The 19,946-nt window shown below is 43.2% G+C and overlaps 1 long non-coding RNA gene across 2 annotated transcripts in view; it reads left to right on the top strand.

Annotated features, from left to right (window-relative positions):
• The window catches only part of Gm12092 (predicted gene 12092), a 38,940-nt gene that overhangs the window by 8,520 nt on the left and 10,474 nt on the right, over positions 1–19,946 (top strand). For both annotated transcript variants that reach the window (NR_166736.1, NR_166737.1), the window contains exon 2: positions 13,826–13,974. This is a non-coding gene — a long non-coding RNA (predicted gene 12092). The remainder of the gene's footprint in view (positions 1–13,825; positions 13,975–19,946) is intronic.

The raw sequence follows: 19,946 nt of genomic DNA, 5'->3' as shown, positions 1-19,946 counted from the left end.
AACAGAGAATCAGACAGACTCGGTCTCCAGATCACACCCACCCAGCTGCAGACAGCGGCTGTTGCTGCAGACATTGCATCCAACTGCAGGGTCTTTACTTGGGGATAACTCAGCCCACAAGGAAACAAAGGACGCCACCAAACAGCTGGGCAACTTCCCAGGGGGCCAGACAACCACACATTACCATCACAAAAGTACAGCATAGAATGCCCACTCCCACAGATGAAATCAAGCACCCAGAGCCAGCTCGAACTCCACACGTGTTCACGTGCAGCCATTTTGTGAATGGTTACATTCACCCAACACACACTGCAAACCTCTAGTGTGGGGCTGGAGACAAGGCAAGCACCAAGACCCCTGCTCTCATTGAGTTTACAGGAAAGTTAACTGCAATTAGATTGGTTATCATGTCACAAATGTTAGGGAAAGGTCCAGGAACCATGCACTCAAACAAAATCTAAAATGACAAGAAATAAGTACCTGATAGTGAACGACCACTGAGGGATACTGTGAAGTCCATGCTATTAGGGTCTCAGAAGATGCCAGCCTCAGGCCATCTCATCTTCTTCCTTTTAGCCTTCAGTCAACATCTGCCCATCTGGCTCATGTTCTAATTCATTCTCAGTCTCTGGAGCAGAAAAGTCTGAGAAAAAATAATTATAACCAGAGAGTCCATCAAAGTACCCAGAATACCTTGGGAAGTATGATAAACCCACTCATGCAATGGGGCCAGGGTAATTGTACTTTGACTGTTGATCCTTAGCTTGGCTCTTCCCTTCACAATGATATTCATAAGGAATCTCTCCTGAGGGAGGTCCAGCCCTCTTTGATCTTTATATCAACAGGGTTTTGGTTAGGCACTCTCAACCCCTAGTGTTCTGCAAACTTATTTCTTTTTTTTGGTTTTTTGTTTGTTTTTTTTTTTTTCCGAGACAGGATTTCTCTGTGTAGCCCTGGCTGTCCTGAAACTCACTCTGTAGACCAGGCTGGCCTTGAACTCAGAAATCCGCCTGCCTCTGCCTCCAGAGTGCTGGGATTAAAGGTGTGTGCCACCACGCCCGGCGCAAACTTATTTCTAAGGAGACTAAAAATATATCTTTGTCCCTCAGAAGGGGCACCAAATGATATATGTACCAAAGTACAGTTTCTCCAAAATTCAACTTGGAAAACCAATGACTTTATTAGGCTTACTCACAGAGCATGGGTAAGGGGTCATTTACAGTACATGGGGGCTACTTACTGCCCCTAGAGCAGTCACACTACTGAAAGTTTCCACCAGCACAGATGGCTACTCCCCCATAGCTGCGTAGATAGAATCTTCAGTTAGCTCTCTAGTACCTCCCCAAACCATGTGTGGATGGGGCAGAAATGCATCCAGCTGAGATCCAGTAGCAGCGTGGAGTCACACTGTTCAGGTGGCTGTTACACTCACTGGATAGTATTGCACAACATCTGGCTAGAACAAGTGATGTGCTAGGCTTGGTGGCCCAAGTTTGATTGTAATTCCAGGTACTTGGGAAGTTGAGGCAGGAAGATTGCAAGTTCAAGGCCAGATTGAGAACTTTAGTGAGACCCTGTCTTGTCCTTGACTCAATATACTGTGCCATCAAAAATAAATAAATAACAGCCGGGTGTGGTGGTGCACACCTTTAATCCCAGCACACAGGAGGCAGAGGCAGGTGGATTTCTGAGTTCAAGGCCAGTCTGGTCTACAAAGTGAGTTCCAGGACAGCCAGGGCTACACAGAGAAACCCTGCCTCGAAAAAAACAAAATAAATAAATAAATAAAGCAACAAAAGAAATATAAAAAGAAAGAAAGAGAAAGAAACAAAGAGGAAGGAAGAAAGAAAGAGAGAGAGAGAGAGAGAGGGAGGGAGGGAGGGAGGGAGGGAGGAAGGAAGGAAGGAAGGAAGGAAGGAAGGAAGGAAGGAAGGAAAAGGAAGGAAGAGGAATGAGGCTCAGCAGGTACAGGGGCTTGCTGCCAAGGCTGATGCCCTAAGTTTGAGCCCCAGGACCCACATGAAGACACCTGGCTGTGACAAATTCCTCACTAACCTCCACATGCACACCATCATACACGCACACAAGTACACTAAATAAATGGTTTGTTTGTTTGTTTGTTTGTTTGTTGAGGCACAGTCTCACTATATAGCCCTGAGTGGCCTGAAATTCACTATGTAGACCAGGCTGGTCCTGAACTCACAGAGATCTGCCTACTGGGATTATAGGTATGATTTTGAAATTTTTAATAGAATGTTGAAAAGGTACTCCAGTTTTTCTGTCAGTGTGGCAATCGTGGTGGCAGGTCTGACAATAGTCTCTTCTGATCACAATATACCCACTGTAAGTCCTGATAGCAACTCACAAGGCCCTACAACTTCGGCTCCTAATTCTCTCCATTCTTCTGCTTCTAGGCTCTCCTGGCTTACTATTTAGCTCCTTGACAGTTTTCAGACAACACACCAGGAGCACTGCATCCTCTGAGAGTTCAGATGGAATTCCCATCCTTCCTGCGTTCACCCACATACTTACTCTCTCACCTGGGCCGTGTCTTCACACAGATATCATATTGACAGTGGTAACATTCCTGGTGGCGAGATTCCCGACACGACCCTTTTCTTTTGGGGGCTGTACTTTTCTTCCTAGATAGCGTCTCCATCTGACATGCTATACACTTGTTAGTTTCTCTTATTGCTATGGAATGTCTCCTTAATACCATGTCTTTTCCCCAGTCCTCCCTCTATCCTGCATTATCATCAGTGTTGGAACAGTGCCTGATACACAAGGAAGACTTGGCCAGTATTTGTTGGCTGAATAAATGTGAAATTAGTTGGGGGATGGAAGGCACTTGCATAAATGATACTGAAATTGGGTCATTCCACATAAAAAATTAACAAAATTAATTTCTACCAAAGAAAATTGTAGACAGATTAAACACCCTACCTATCAGTGAAGATTTTTATATAATTATATAGGAGATTATCTTTTGGCTTCAAAATAGGGTTAATTTTCTTAGCTAAAAATGATACTATGAAGAGAAGACAACAAAAAGAATGCTCTAGCAGGGGCTGCAGAGACGGCTCTCACAGGGGAGGGGGAGAGGGGGAAAGAAGGAGGGAGGGAGGAACAGACTGCAGTTGAAAGTAGAAGTTATTCTTTCAGAAGAAGGGAAATGGGATTTAGGTGAGGGACCAAGAGGACGTGAGCTTTATCATTTCTATTTTACTTTTTTTATACAAAACAACCTGAAGCAAATAAGATAAAAAATTATTTAATCATTAAAGGTATTGGATAAGTGAGTGCTTACTGTGTCAATTCTTGTATCTCACTATTTGTTTTCTTTCTTTCTTTTTTTTCTAAAGATTTATTTATTCATTTATTATATGTAACTACACTGTAGCTGTCTTCAGACACTCCAGAAGAGGGTGTCAGATCTCATTACAGATGGTTGTGAGCCACCATGTGGTTGCTGGGATTTGAACTTAGGACCTTTGGAAGAGCAGTCAGTGCTCTTAACCGCTGAGCCATCTCTCCAGCCCCACTATTTGTTTTCTGAGGCACAAACAGAAAACTAAAAGGGAAGTCTGAAGCTTGTCCTGACATTAACTTGATTATCTCCATCAGGTGGGTGTGTCCATCTGATGGTAGGTGTGTCTGTCTGATGCATTAGTTTCTGTCCTTATAACAAAGTAAAGAGAGGACCAACTTAGAAAGAGAGGAGGTTCACTCTGGCTCACAGTTTTGGAGCTCTGTAGGGAGCTGGAGCATCATGGTGGGGACACATAGGAAAGCAGTTCATTTCATGAATTGGGTGCAAACAAGAGACTAGAGCCGCAGGATCCCCCTGAGGGCACACCCCAGTAACCCAAGACTTCTTCTCCTGGACCCTGTTTACTGAAACTCCACAACCTCCTGACAGTGCAGTGACTGTGGACTAAGCCTTACACACCGGAGCTGGGACGGTCATTTAAGATTGAAATTACAGCTGTGAACTGCTTTATTCTCCCTTATCTTTAATTTCTAAATCAACACATATAAAAATATGATTTGATTTTGTAACAAAAAATAGTTATAGAATCTTTCCAAGGCTGTAGCTTAACAGCTGGACATGCCTTATTTATTTTGGAACCCTGGAAAGAAACAAATCCTACTAATGTCTTCAGGAATTTTGAGTGTAAGAATGAAGAAAGCACTTATTTAGAGCCAAAACAAATGTCTTGCTTAGACATAAAAACAGGTCTGGGTTCTTCTACTATCCATCCATCTCTTCTGTTGGGTGCACTGAAGCCAGTGCCACTGCCCCCTCTGCACTGTTGGCAGCATGAACACCAGGGTGTCGTTATCAGTGAGATGAGTCAGCTGGAACCTGACAATGATCTTTCCATGTGCTGGAGTGGCCCCCCACACAAGGCCAAGGTCACCAGATCTTGGGTTGAGGGTGGAGAAAATAAGAATTTCAACAATAAGCCCTCCAAACAAAGATAATTGCATTTTTACATCAGGCATACAGAGCTTCTATTTTTAGAACATACTCCAGAGTTTTATGGGTCCCCTGACTGAGAATACTTTCCAGTTGCAATACAAAGAGGCCACACTAAGATCTGAATACATGCCCTGAGTCAAAGCTGGCTCTATGGCCCACAAACTGCAGAGTCACGCAAGCTCAGCAATCTGAGTAAACTCCACCTTTGGTTGAGTGATTTTTACATTGTTATTTTGATATTCTTAATAGATTTCTCTTCAAACTTGTGTTCTGTAAGTGAGATCTGATGACTGGTGAGGAGACAGGTATGTGAGCTGAAGACAATTGAGTGTACTGACACAGGCTCGGTCCTGTGGGCACAGTGGACAGACAGAGTGCTGACATGGAGCTAGACCCAAACCTGAATCCCAACTAGTGATGGGAGTGGGGTGTGGGGTGGGATGGGGTGGCAGTAGTGACCACCCCACCTCTACTCTCCCAGGAAAGGGAAAGGAGTTTATGTGGAGATTCCCAGGCAACAGAGGGAAGCAGTATACCTCAGGAGTCTATCCTTGCTTCATCTGCATCAATAATAACTCTCAGGGTCCCTAGTGTGAAATAATGGTGTAGAAACTGCCAGTGTTCTGAATAAGTGTGTGTCGGTTAATTGCTACAAAATAAAAGCATTTGCACAGACTCTGTAATAAATCTAGGGGAGTTAGTAGAGTCCTCTGAAGACTTTAGATTTTCAGGTTTCAGAAACTGACACATCACCATAATGCTAATATCTGCAGACTTAGAAAGAGGAATTAAAATGAAAGAACACTACGGTTCTTACATGAAGCTTCACATGAACAAAGTTAGCAAGAAATACAATCTAAAGCTAGGGTTGCGGCAGCCTCAGGAAAGAGAATCATGGGCTCATGGCCAATGTGGACAACCTACTGAGACCCTATCTAAAAGTAAAATTAAGATGAATTTTATGCCATAGGAGATAAAGCAATTACGCCTAAGCAGGCATCTTTAATTATACGCAAATAATGAAACCTTTTTTGTTGTTTGCATGCTTGTTCCTTTTTTCCTTCCCTTCTTTTTTGAAAACATCATATGTGAATTTAGTGTGTTCTGGTATCTGTAACCAAGACTGGCTTTGTACTCACAACCTAAAGGTGTGAGCTACCACAGCCGGCCACTTTTATGGATTTCTTAAAAGAAAGACCAAAACATGAAAACACAATTGCGGACATTTATAATTCAAATTAAACTCAGATTTCCATGCACCTTCTTAAGATCCACCAAACATCATTCAAGACCTTGCACTTGCCAAGAGTGACTAATATCACTTACAGTGATATCAATTGAAAAGGAAGCTGCTGAGATAAAACTTAGGACATGGTAAGTGAATGTGCAAAGCAAGTGAGCCAGAAAAGAAACCTGATGAACAAGATTCTGGTCCATCTGTCAGATGATATTTTGCTTTCCTACATTTAGTTAAGTCAAACAACATCATTCCTATTACATTGTAAAATAAGACATTTTGAGGAGGATGATACCTTTAACTAAAGTTTTTGCCTAATTTTAGATCACTGGCCCATTTTCATTTTGTACTGGACCCTGCAAATTGTGTAGTCAGCCTCCCTCTGCTGTTTTCTAGAGGTGGTCCACCAGACAGCTGGCTTTAGGTAATAAAATGGTCCATTCAGAGACGGACTTGGGACTTGGTATACACACTGTGCCTATCCATAGCTGAACAAAAGTAAACCTAACACAGAAGCCAGTCTCAGGATTCTACTATGGGCTTCAGTGGAACCACCTGCCTTCTATGACAGGCTCTGCAGTGAGGCTTGGGGGAGAAGATCACACTAGACTCCTGTCCTTTATCCATATTTGCATTCCTCTGGAGATACACCATAGATAAAGCCTGAATTTTCAAGAAGGGACTGACAGGACATACTGAGTCTCAAACAGCCATTTCTCACCTGAGTCCTGCGTGATGATTCCTGGTCTATGTCCCAGGTTAATGTGTTAGAGTTGTTAGTATCTCAGCAGTGAATAAACCCCTATAGGTATATGAGGCTAAATGAGGCTAAATCAAAGGGAAGAGTCAGCATCAGCTGGGAGCAAGGACTCTGCCCCATTGATTTCAGAATAAGGCAGAATAGAACCCAGAAAACAAGACTGAAAAGTTCCAATCCACTCCGCTCCACACATTCAGTAACTTTCAGAAAAATATAAAAAGGGTCGGGCATGGTGGCACACGCCTTTAATCCCAGCACTCGGGAGGCAGAGGCAGGCGGATTTCTGAGTTCGAGGTCAGCCTGGTCTACAAAGTGAGTTCCAGGACAGCCAGAGCTATACAGAGAAACTCTGTCTCGAAAAACAAAAAACAAAAAACAAACAAACAATATATATATATATATATATATATATATATATATATATACATATATGATTGTATTCACATCACCTACCACTAAACCCTTCTCCAACTTGTACGACCATACAGTTTCACAGCTAGATAGTGTACTGTGCCATTTTCTGCTCAACAAGAGCTTCTTGAACACAAAGCCACACTCTCCTCTTCCTGTCTCTGCCCAACAACCAGAACAACGTAAGTTGTCTGTCTTAAGAGTAACCCATCAGGCTGTAACTCCCATTTCACAGAGGAGGAGAGTAAAAGCTCGGGAACTGACAGTTCCACAGCTCCTAAAGGGCAGAGCTGGAACCAAACCAGAGACCTATGAGTCCATTCGACTCAGCCCTATTTAGGGCACTAACTCTTCTAAAACAGCAGCCAGCCTTCACTCTAGAATCACCCTTTTGTACATGGAAGGCCCCCTTTTTCTTCTGAAATTTAGAGAATGTGGAGTTCTAAGCCCCCACAACATTTTCACCAGAATCCAACTTCTTTTCTGAGTCCCAAAAGCCAACTAGATTCTAGTGGTTAAGATAATCAGTCAGTGAGGCCCCAGATGCCTCACATATCATCATCGTCGTCGTCGTCATCATCATCAACAACAACAACACCTGGCAGTGGTGGCACACACTTTTAATCTCAGCACTAGGAGGAGAAGCAGGTGATTTCTGTGAGTTCCAGGCCAGCCTGGTCTACAAAGCAAGTTACAGGATAGTTAGAAACTCTGTCTCAAAAACCAAAAGCACACATTATGACCATTGCCCTTAGTGCTTAATATATCAAGGTAAGACTCTATTACTAAAGAAAAAGCACACTTTGGTTCCAGCACACTGAAACTGGGGACAAGCCCTAGACACACACACACACACACACACACACACACACACACACACACACACACACACATCCTGTTAGCTAGTAACTCTCACAGTGCCTAAAGGTTTTAGAAACTCTGCTGGAGGAGTAAAGTTATCAATAGTATTATCCATTAGTGGATCCTGCATTCTATAACACTGACAGGCAAGCTGTACCAACTGGTACAACAGTGGCCCGACTCTTACAGGTGTAACTAATACTTGTGATTGGACTTGAGGGTCTGCTCCACAGGAGAAAACTCATGCCTAGTGCTATAAACCTGTTCAAAATCCCAGGAGGACAATAGGCTGTAGGGGTGCACCTGCAACTGTTATTTTGATAAATAGGTATGTTGGGGTGGACTCTCAGCCTTGAGTAGAGAAGCTGCCTCTCACAGTGAGCACCAGTCTAAGTGCTGAGAGTGAGTGAGTATTGAGCACTCATTCTTAAATGACATAGCTATTCCTCATACTCCCAGGCTCAGGTAACATCAAAGAAGAGGGAACAGGAAGAATATAAGAGCTTCCCCAAATGGGGAGGAAGTACCATGAAATGTCATCTTCTGGACACAACATGGTTATTGTACTCATCAACTAACAGTAGCTATAGTTACTGGCACAAAACTGGGACAGTCAACATTCCAGTATAGATGGGGGAGGGAATCATGAGGCTCCACTCTAGCTGAGGAGATATTAGAATTGATGGCTGCTCAACTACAGGGAGTCATTTTTCTCCAAGGACTGTGACTAATAGTAGGTTGCTTATGCTTCCGTGGATGGCCCCTCGTCCATGTGCATGCAGGCAACACTAATTGTTCTCTGTTGTTATTAGAGAAAAAGAAGGAGGGAGAGGAAATGATGGCATAAAGGAAGGTGTTGGGGGAACTCAGGGAGGTGGAACTGTCAGTGATCAAGATATATTGTATACGTGCATGGAATGGCAATAATATGTTTAGAACTTTTTAAAAAATGGGAAAAGAGCATAAAATTCCAGAAAGAAAAAGACTAAAACCCAGATGACATAGTAATCCAAAATTCAGAATAATGAAACATATAATAAACAAAATTTAAAAACATGTTGTTTTGAAATACTAGAAGGTTAATAATTCTTATATTCAATTTTACACTGGGCATCAGTCATGAGGTTGACATGAATTAGGAGTTTGGAGGACAATTAAAGCATGTAAAGTTTTAAAACGTGTGCTTTTACAAAAAATATTATTATTTTACTTTATGTGTATGAGTGTTTTACCTGCATATATGTATGTGTATCACATGTATGCCTGGTGTCCAGGAAGATCAGTAGAGAGCAACAGATGCCCTGGAATCAGGGTTACAGAATTCATGAGCTGCTTTGTGTAAGCATGGACTCGGGGTACGAGGAAAGAGACGCAGTGCAATTATCCATTGCCTGGCACTTGCACAATTTTAAAATGAAAAGGTAAAAGAAATTGTCATGACTCTTGACTGTTCAAAGACACACATGTAAAGCTCATTCCATCTGCCTTCCCTGCAGAGGTCTAAGCCAGGCTGGGGACTGGACAGAGCAGAGAGAAAGACAACCTCACCTAGATACTGACTTCTCCCCATCATTTCCTCTAGTCTGAAGTTTTGCTTGAAAATCTCATTTCTTTCCTGATTCTGTTTGTTTGAGTAGGGTCAGTTTTCTCTCATCTCCTTGTAACTGAGTCGGTTACAGGTATACCAGGATTCTTACTTCTAGTAAGTTCTAAAAGTACTGATGCTCTTCAGGTTAGGCTTCCTGGAGAAAGAAGAGGCTCTGAGACCTCTCAGAACACTATCTGTTGTGAAGACAAGATTGAGCAGAGAAAGAAACTGGGCTGCGATGCTGTCATGGGAATTGACTTGAAAGGATCCTTCAGAAATGTCCTTACACGTGGAAAGGATGTAGGTCTGTGGACTTCCGCATGGACCTGTCATCTCAAGTCTCTGGGAAGAGGCTATAACTTTGTCTATCTGGACTTCTGCTAAGAGACCATCTGCTAAGAGAGATAGACATAGCCATGGAAACCACTAGTTGCCAATACAGTGGCAGCTGGGGCAACAAATGCCTTAGTCCTGAAGAGAAACTGGGGAAAGTACACCATGTCCAGAGGAATTGGGACCTGAGTAAGTGCCCATTTGTAAGAGAAGAAGAAATTTCTAAGGAGCACAAAGTCAGACCCAAGACACTGGGAGGGCTTTCAGGTGTATCCTGGGAGTCAGTCAAGACGGAAGCATGGACTTAAACAGCCAAGCCCAGGCCTTTCCTATCATGTCTACATTATCAACTCCCTCTATAGGATTCACGATGCCATATTTAGTGGTGGGAAATTTATTGGGGGTGGGGGAGGATGTTTTAATTACAAACAGCTATGTTTTGTTCTTAAATGCTTGGGTAATTATCCTGTCTTAAGTTACCTATGCATAAAGATCCTAATTACAGTAAATCAGATCCATTGTTTGAAAAGTAGAAATGGGGAGAGGAAAACCTTCTCTGCTGCTGTTGCTATCTCAGCTGTCTGTAACTGAGCCTCGCTCGTAGCATTTTCCATTCCTGTCCTGTCATTCTGTTTAATTTAGGCTCTTCTGCATGAGGTCCACATTCCACAGAGGGTTAGTGGCTCTCATCATCCTGAATGCCGAGCGCTGAATGATCCAATGGTTACAAGAATGGAAATGTTTATTTTAATGTTATTCCTCTTCACAAAGAAACTACTCTTTTCCCACGAACTCTGAAGAAAAAAAAACCTGCAAGTTATGGTGGGCATGCCTGTCTTCCAGCAGAGGTGGGTAGATGGTAGGCTCAAAGCCAGTCTAGTGAGACGTTGTTTTAAGGGTGGGGAGAATCCTAGATTAAGCACTATTTCTGTGTGTGTGTGAGTGTGTTTTTGGATGAAATTAGTATTTGAAGCAGTGTAGATAACATAGAACCTTTGCCAGGGCCAGCAATCATTATTTGCTCTTACACTAAATACCAAAAGGCAGAAGAATCAGGAACTTGCCCTTTTGCTTCATGCCTACCTTCAAACTTATGAAAAAAAACATTGGTAGTGGGGTTTACATATGAGTTCCCTGTCCTAAGGCCTCAGACATAAACTGGAATTGCAACATTGACTTTCATAGTGTGGTGGTTTAAATAGGTTTGGCTCGGACAGACTCGGGATTAAATGCTTGTCTCATAGGGAGTGGCTTTATTAGGAAGTGTGGCCTTGTTGGAGGAAGTGCATCACTGTGGGGGTGGGCTTTGAGGTCTCCTTTGCTCAAGCTCCACCCAGTGTGGAATCCAGTCTCCTCCTCACTGCCTTTGGTTCAAGATATAGAACTCTTGGCTCCTCTAGCATCCTACCTGCCTGCACACTGCCATGCTTCCTGCCATGGATGAAAATGGACTAGATCTCTGAAACCATAAGCCAGTCCCAATTAAATATTTACCTTTATAATAGTTACCTTGGCCGTGGTGTCTCTTCACAGCAATAAAACACAAACTAAGATACCTGGGTCAGCTTGGACAGCTAATCACTAGACTTGGGAATTTCCATAATGGTTTAAAACAGTTCCCATAGTAAGGCTTGATCACTCACCTTTCTATCTAATCTATCCATTCATCCCACGATGGTGGACACCTGTAATCTACCAATTGGTGGGCTGAGGCAATTCAACAAGTTCAAGAACATCCTAAGAGATACACAATAAGGCCCTGTCTCAAATAAGAGATGGGAACATAGCACAATGGTAGAATGCTTGCCTATAGTATGTAAGATAATGGGTTAGATTTCTAACACAGCAAATGGGGAAAGGGGAAGATGGAGAAGAGAGATAGTCAGCTAGGGAGAGGGTGGACAGGATGGCATTTGAAGACTTCAATTTGTACTTATAGTACTCCTTAAGCTAGGTGGTGGGGACAACAGTGTTCTATTGTGTCATAAGCGAGAACATTAAGACCTCTTGTATCTTATAACTGTATAAAATAATTTTTAAATGTTTGCCCAACCAGAACCTTTTCAGCTTATTCATGTACATGTTTATGTTGATCCTTAATCTTATTTGAGATATTATGTGGCTTAAAAATAGAAAGACCGCATTGGTGACTATTAATTACAGTGATATTCTTTAATAAAGACTCATGGAAGACTGATGGGCATGAACAAAAGATAGCCTGCCTGCCAGCTTTTTAGCTGTTGTTTTACTGCCAGACACCTTGGTCCTTTGAGGCAGTAGACATAACTAGCTTTAGTCAAGTAAGCTGTCGCTCTGCCCCATGGTGTCTTCCTTCTTCCCTCATACTTTGGTTGCTTGATCTGTCTCCTTGATCTTCTCGTTCAGCCTCTATCCACCTCAGAAACAAAGCAAACTTCTCACATGCACAAGAGCAGGTGCCACCTGTCTCAGGGGCACCTTAAACCCTTGGGACATCCCTATCTCCTGTGTGCTATGAATGACCTGGATTTATAATTTTAAAACCTGATTGCAGAAAGCTCAGGCCTTCTTACTGCACAAAGGGCATCTGAGAAGGGAATGTGGCCACCAGAGGCCCCCTCTCTGCTTTCTGGAGTCACTGCCCAGTGAAACCTCAGCAGCAGATTGCCAACTGTTCCTTAAAAGACCAGAGGGTCTGGGAAGCTCATTCCTGGATTCTTATGTCCTCCAGGATTCTGTGAGTACTCCTGCCTAGGAGATGATGTTATTGTTTCCTGTTTGAGTCCACTATACATCCATATGAATGGATTTGCTTCTTTAAGTTTAAAGCTGGCTGCTTGAAAATCTAAAATGTGGTTCATGTTATATTAATATTTCCTTTTAAAAAAAAAACGGACTCTCGAGCTGGGCAGTGGTGGCTCACGCCTTTAGTCCCAGCACTTGGGAGGCAGAGACAGGCAGATTTCTGAGTTCGAGGCCAGCCTGGTCTACAGAGTGAGTTCCAGGACAGACTATAGCATAAATAAATAGATAGATAGATAGATAGATAGATAGATAGATAGATAGATAGATAGATACAGATAGAGAGATAGAGAGATAGAGAGATACAAAAAAACAAAAAAGAATGGACTCTCACTTTGGAGCCCCAGCTGGCCTTGAATTTGGGGCAATACTCCTGCCTCAGTCTCTCAAGTGCAGGGCTATAGGTATGAGCTGTCACACCCAGATCACATTACATTTCTGTTAGTCAGTGCACATGTCATTTATGTACTATGTTCCCCACTTTTCTTTTTTTGTTTTTGTTTTTTTGTTTTTTTCGAGACAGGGTTTCTCTGTGTATCCCTGGCTGTCCTGGAGCTCACTTTGTAGACCAGGCTGGCCTCGAACACAGAAATCTGTCTGCCTCTGCCTCCCGAGTGCTGGGATTAAAGGCGTGCGCCACCACGCCCGGCTTGTTCCCCACTTTTCTGTGTCCAATTTTTTTACCAACATGACTCTATTCAATCACCTGGGACCCTGGGTCCAGTACATAGCAGGGAACTGTAGCTACAAAAGGTGACGATCCGAAGAGGGAAAGCACTGACTGTATCCTTCATTTGTACCGCACGACTCCAGCCTCCAGTCAACAGTCCCTAGATCACAAGAGGAGAAGAAAAGGGAGAGCCTGGGAGAGCCATGGAGGGCTTCAGAGAAGCGGGAAAGAGGCGCTTGCTGCCTGGGGAGCTTGAGAAGCTCCTCCTGGAGATGTACCTTGTGCTGGGCTGGAGGATAAGAGCTCACCAAGCCAGTGGAGGAAGGGTTTTCTAAGTGCTGGAACAGGCATAGAGGAACCCCCTGCAGCAAGCAGGTTCTAGTCTAGAACTGTAGAGAGGTTGGTTTGAGAGGGAGTGGTGTCAACACAGGCTGGAGAATGATAGCAAAGTCCATATTCATCACAGCTGGTGAGGCTCTTCTTGGGTCTAGTACCTTTGCAAGCTGCACGTTCAGTTTTGAGCAGTCAGCCTTGGGCTCCTTTGCAGCAGACACTGTTGCTTTCTTCCTTTAGACCTTGACTAGAAAAACAGAGGTTTGGTTTTGTTCTTCCGTTGTCTTGCTTCTCTCTGGAATCTTCTTGGGCTCTGGTGGCATACACCGTGGATTAACTCCTTATTCTGCCTCATTGATTGTTTGCAGAACCCACTCTTAAGGAGCACATACGGAGACAATGTGAGCTGGAGCATTCAAGAGGACTGAGACATAGAGACAAGGTGCTGGACAGGCAAGAGGAGCCTTCCAGGAAGAGTCCTGGCCTGAGCAGAATGGAAGAGAATTCGTGTACAGTGGTGAGAAACACTGGAGAGGAAATTGAGAGTGGCATCAGAAAGACCCAGATTACTGCATTGCACAGGGCCTTGGATGCTAATTGTGATGTACTTATAAAGAGAATAGTGGGCTAGAATTGGTTCTTAAGTCCAAGTCTGCAGGCATGTTTCAGGAAAAAGGAGAAAATAAGGAATGGGCATTCATTGGAGGAGGAAAAACACAGTAGAGTTCTCTTGTCTTCAAGAGACTCATCTTGGCTCTTTGACACTCCGTCTCCCTACCCTAACCTCAGCCTTTTAACAGAGAAGCTACATCTCATATGATCCAGCCATGTGAGAGAAGAAACTTCTCTGGTTCTGTAGAGTCTTTCTTCCTCCCCATGATCTATAAACAATTAACAGCACATGATAAAAGTGGGGGCAGGGGAGGCACATCAGTTTCCTAGTGGCCAGTAAGCTGGCGGGTTTGCCTCCAAATACGGCTGAATGCCTCTTGGGAGCCGAGCCTGGTACGGATGCAAATTAAAATCAAAACTATATAAACAGCAACACAATCAAACCATTCAGGGAGCCTTCATTAGCAGCCAGCCAGCCAGTGCCACTGCCCACAAACACAACCTCCCTTTCTTCTCTGCTCACCAATTCCCAAACTGGTCAGCAGAAAGATGCAAAGAACAAAGTGGTTCTAATTGATGATTAGAACCTGGGAACAAGAGAAAGGAGGGAGATTCATTTTATGTGTGCAAATCAAACGGCAAAAATGTGGTGTATTAGATCAGCTGAGAACAGGCCCCCTGTAGAAATGCCAGGTCCTCTTGAGGATAGCAACTGAGTGGTTACACCCACAAACTCAGGCTGCCCAGTGCCTGAGAACCAAATCCCAAAGTGCTGATGAGGATAAGGGACTCCACTGGCCCAGCAGGCCTACAGTATAATGACACAGTACAAGAAAGAGGCTGTCTAGTGTGTTACAAATCCCTGTTATGTTGGGCAGTTGTGGTGAAAGACAGTTTCCTCAAAACCACATCTTGCTGAATGTTCAGGTTCCAGGTGGGAATTTTTCACAGTCCATGGGGCTTATTGATCTTGCCATGTTATTGTGGAGACACTTTACCTGTCTCTGAAGGAGCCTCTTGAAGTGAAGAGAGCTTTCTCCTCCAGCTGCTTGTCCCTGCAGCCCATATCTTGGCCATGGAGATCCTGCACTGTTTCAGACTCCTTCCCACTTGTCTTCCATCCTTTACCCATCTCTCTGTCTGGTTCTCCTGCTCCTTCCCTGTCCGCCCATGTGTTCCATGCCTACGTCTGTAAGCCTTGCTCTCCTATTCTCAGTGGCTAGAGGGAGATGCCTATGAAAGTAACCATGGCACAAATGTATTGACAGAGAGGTCTTCATTGCAGTAAAGACATGGGGACAGGAAAATAATGGGAAGTTCCCTCTTCACCTTCTGTATCCAGCATGGTGGTCCCTGAGCTGAGTGACTGCTCTCTTACTGCACTCTGCTGATAAGAATTACATGGTATCTGGTGAGATCAAGTTCTAGGCTTCGGGGAAAGAAATCCCAAGATTGATAGTTGGCAGTACATGGTCCAGCACGGTTTTCCTCAAAGTCTCTCAGCCTAGGCAAGGCTGTTGAAGGATAATGAAGTGGGCTGGTGTGCTCAGATCACTGGTCTTTGCAAAGTTCACTCAAATCAGCACTGTATCAGTTTCCTGGGTTGTCACAAATTACCCACAATCTAGATGGCTTAAAGCAACAGAACCTTTTTCCTACACTTGATGGAAGCTAGAACTGCTAAGTCAAGGGATTGTTGGGGTTGGTCCCTTCTGTGAGCCCTGAGGGAGACCCAGCTTCATGCCCCTTTTTTATCTTGTAGTAGAAGAGATGGCTGCTGGTCATCTTTGGATCTTTGGTGATCTTTAACTGGTAGCTCAAAACCATGTCTCCCTTGTCACATACCCTTTTCCTCCGTATCTCCTCCCCTTCTCCTTCTCCCTCTCCTTCCCATCCAGGACCTTAGGCTATGCTGTGCATGTTCTCTACTACTGAGCTACAACCTACCCCTCTTTTTTTGTTTGTTTGTTTGATTGATATTGAGACAGATCTTTCAGGATAGCTCTGGCTATCCTGGAACTGTCTATATAGATCAGGCTGGCCTCAAATTTACAGTGATTTACCTCTGCCTATAGCTGTAAGGATAAAATGTATGTGCCACCAAGCCCAGTTTATCCATATTCTTTTGTTTAAGATGTATTTACTTTATTTGTATGAGTATTTTGCTTGTATGCATATACATGTGCATCTCATCCATGCCTGGAGCCATGAATCCCCTGGAGCTGGCATTACCAACAGTTATAAGTGGCTCTATAGATCCTGGGAATTGAACACCAGTCCCCTAGAGGAACATCTATTGCTCCTAACTGCTGAGCCATTTCTCCAACCCTTATTCCTATTCTTTAAAGGACATTTTCCATTGGCTATAGATGATCTCATCTCCAGATTTTTATGTTAGGGCCAGTAAGCAAAAGAATTAGCTTGCTGATAAACTTGAGTTATATTGTCAGAACCTATATGGTGGAAGGAGAGAACCAATTCCTGCAAGTTTTCCTCGAAAGTTTTCCTCTGACCTTTACATATGCATATATCCACTGTGGGACACACACACACACACACACCACTGGGGTGGAAGAATGCTAGAGCTAAATAAATATTAAAGAGGGGCAGCTAGAAAACTAGTTCAGGTGTTAAACCTGGCCTCTTCTCAATGGTGCAAGTTTGAAACAATGCCTGTTATACAGCTTCCCTTTGGGCAGAGAGACTGCTTAGTGACTACTAAACAGTACTCTACTTCATTAGGCAGAACTTGGGGAATTCTACAGAATAGAGGGACTGAGGATTGAAGGAACCAGAGAGGTCAAACACACCACAAGAAAACACAGAATCAATTAGCATGGGCCCTTAGGGGCCCACAGAGACTGAGCCACAGAGAGCATACATGGGGTAGACCCAGGCCCTCGCTCCCCACAAGTGTAACATTTGTGCAGCTCGAGCTTGGTCTTCATGTGAGACTCCTAACTGTGAGTGAGAGCTATATCTGATTTTATCCCACTTTGGATCCCTTTCCCCCAGCTGGGCTGCCTTGTCTAGCCACAGTGGGAGAGGATGCACATCGACCTATTACAACTTGGGGTAGATTGATATCCAAGGGAGGCCTCCCTTTTTCTGAGCCTTTTCTGAGGAGACGGGGAGAACAGGAGGATAGTGGTGGTGGTGATGGGGCTGGAACTGGGAGAAGAGGGAGGGGAGGCTGTGATTGGGATGTAAAGTAGATAAATTAATTTTAAAAAATAAAAACTACTGTTTTTGTAGGGGACCTGAGTTCAGTTCCTAGTACCCATGTTGGGTGACTCAACCACCTATAACTCTAGCTTTGGGGTGATCCAACACCTCTGGCCTCCAAGAGCACCTCCATTCATGTGTGTACACTTACATGTAGATACAAACATCTAATTAAAAGTAATAAAAACAAATATTTTGATTTTAAAAATAAGTGAGCAGAACAAGTCAGTTTTGGGTCAAAAGTTGATAGACTGTTGCAAGAACTAGAAATGTCAAATAGTGGGGATGAACTAGTAAGGGGACAAGCTCATGTAACCATGTGTCCAAGGAATATAATATATGTCAGAGATGCTATGGGCTGGGTTTCTAAAAGGCCTGAAAATGCAAAATAACTCAACTAAACAGTCTCCTGCAATCCAAAGAACCCGTGATTCTGTAAATAAGAGAGTGGCCCAGTGTCCACATGGGGAAGATTTGTGTCCTGAATCATATGTGTTCTCCTCCAGCCCTTCCATGTCATAGTCACAGCTCAACAAACACCATACCATCATACCTAAAGTCACTTCCACAGTCAACCAAACTCCAGTCACCTAAGGTCACAATATAGGATTAATTGGGCAATTTTAACATAGATATAAGAAGTATCCTGTTTTTTCAAATGACGCTGTGTGGCTTCTGGTTTTGGAGTAGGCAGCAGTAAGGGGATGATGGAAATAATATAAGTCACAAGAGGTGGTGCATGCCCGTAATCCAAGTCACTTGGGAAGGACTGTGAGACAAAAAATTTGCAAGACCAAGACCAACCAGATTAAAGTATGAGACTTGGCTCCAAATAAAAGTTTTAAAAGGTCTGGAAATATAGTTCAATGGTAGAGTATTTCCTTAGCAGAGGCAAGACCCTGAATCAATCACTAGACTCGTTAATTAATTAGTAGTTAACAATATTGGTATTTACGACATTGTGACAATCTTTGCCTGACATAAGAGGACCTGTGATCCTACTGACCTTCATAACAGTTTTCAGAGAAGCAAGGATGATAGCCATTTTCATTCATTTATATAGTACTAGGTTCCACATGATTGCAACAGTAAGTGGCCACACGAACTAAAACATAGACTCCAAGTAGCTTCCCATGTAATTTGAGTAACACCTTGAGGATAATACAGGTTGAATTGATACACACTATTTTGATTGTTTCATTGTAGGGACCACGTGATATTTGGATTTTCACTCCAAATTTCTTTCAAGCCCTCACAAGGTGGTCATTTTGCCCAATAGAAACGCGAAGAAGGAATTAGAATGCTGTACACTTACCAGAGTTGAGTATTCAGCCCTAAACAAGATATGTATATCACACCTCACCCTGAGGCCCAGAGGATATTTCAGAAGAGGGGGCAGAGATTATGGGAGAAGAGCAGACAAATGGGAGAAGTGCTGTAAAATGCTCTCTTCTGAACACAGAATGGCATTGCACTCATGAACTCACAAGCCACTACGATTATCTGACACAGTAAGGAACCCATCATAGAAGGGAGAGGGACACATGCTTCCCACTCCTACCTGAGAAGCTGTTGGTAGCTAATGGCTGCTGGGAGAGTGGGAGTGATTTTTGCTTCATAAGTGAAGCCACCAGTAAGCTACCCATGATCCAGTAAAGACTCCACATCCACTGTGCACATGGGACAACCACAGTTAAGCAGAGTAAGTTGTTTTTTTTTAAGCCACAAAAGTAGTAAAATGAGAGGATTTCAGAAGTAGCAAGGAAATAAAAGAGGAGAATTGGGGGTTTATCAAAATATATTATGTATGTGTATGAAGTTATCAAGCAATAATTTTAAATTAATTTTAAGAAGAACACTGTGTACTCAGTGTATACACTGTTTATGAGCCTACCAGAGTTTTCCAGAAAATATTAGAAAGTGATTTCATCCTCAGGATGTTCTGGGCCTGGGAGGCAAGATACTGCAAGAGATAATTGTCAGGGATTACACCACTTACATATAGATTATCATTATTATTTATTGCTCATATCAGTAATATTGCATTTTATATCCTGTATTCCCACCAAGGCTGACTGACCATTCTATCACAACACTTGCCTTCAAGCTCCCAGAAGGGAAACATTGTGCAAATGATAGTTAACCCATGTGCTAATTAGAGGCTGTTTGCAAACTGTCACCTGAAGAAACCCTTTCAAGCAGCTAGGGTTCTATTAGGGTGATTAAGTGGGCTTGTGAACAACCAGAGGCAATCATCTCAGCTTCTAAAACTGAAAAACATCTTCAGAGGCAGTATTTAAAGCACCAAAAGGTTCTAACAAAAAAGTGCAGGCCACAAAAGAAGAAATGATTTCAGGCAAAAGAGCCTAGAAATATCCCTGGGTGCTGGAAACTGAACTCTGGGCTTCTGGAAGAGCAGCAAATGCTCATAACTGCAGAGCCATCTCCAGCCTCTGTCTGTTTTGTTCTGTGGCGTATATCTTTCAATAACTTCCAGAGCCCTTAATAGTCTAGCTGAAGGATAGCATCTCTAGGCTTTACTGTATAGTTGATGGCCTTTGCAGGTGTGCCTGAGTTCTTGTCCTGAATTTGAACACTGGGATACAATATCGTGTCGCATATGACCTCCATCATACCCAATGCTCAGTGATT

The sequence above is a fragment of the Mus musculus genome, chromosome 11 (assembly GCF_000001635.26).
Source record: "Mus musculus strain C57BL/6J chromosome 11, GRCm38.p6 C57BL/6J".
NCBI lineage: Eukaryota > Metazoa > Chordata > Mammalia > Rodentia > Muridae > Mus > Mus musculus.
The sequence above is the reverse complement of the archived record's forward strand: the minus strand, read 5'-3'. Positions and strand labels throughout refer to the sequence as shown.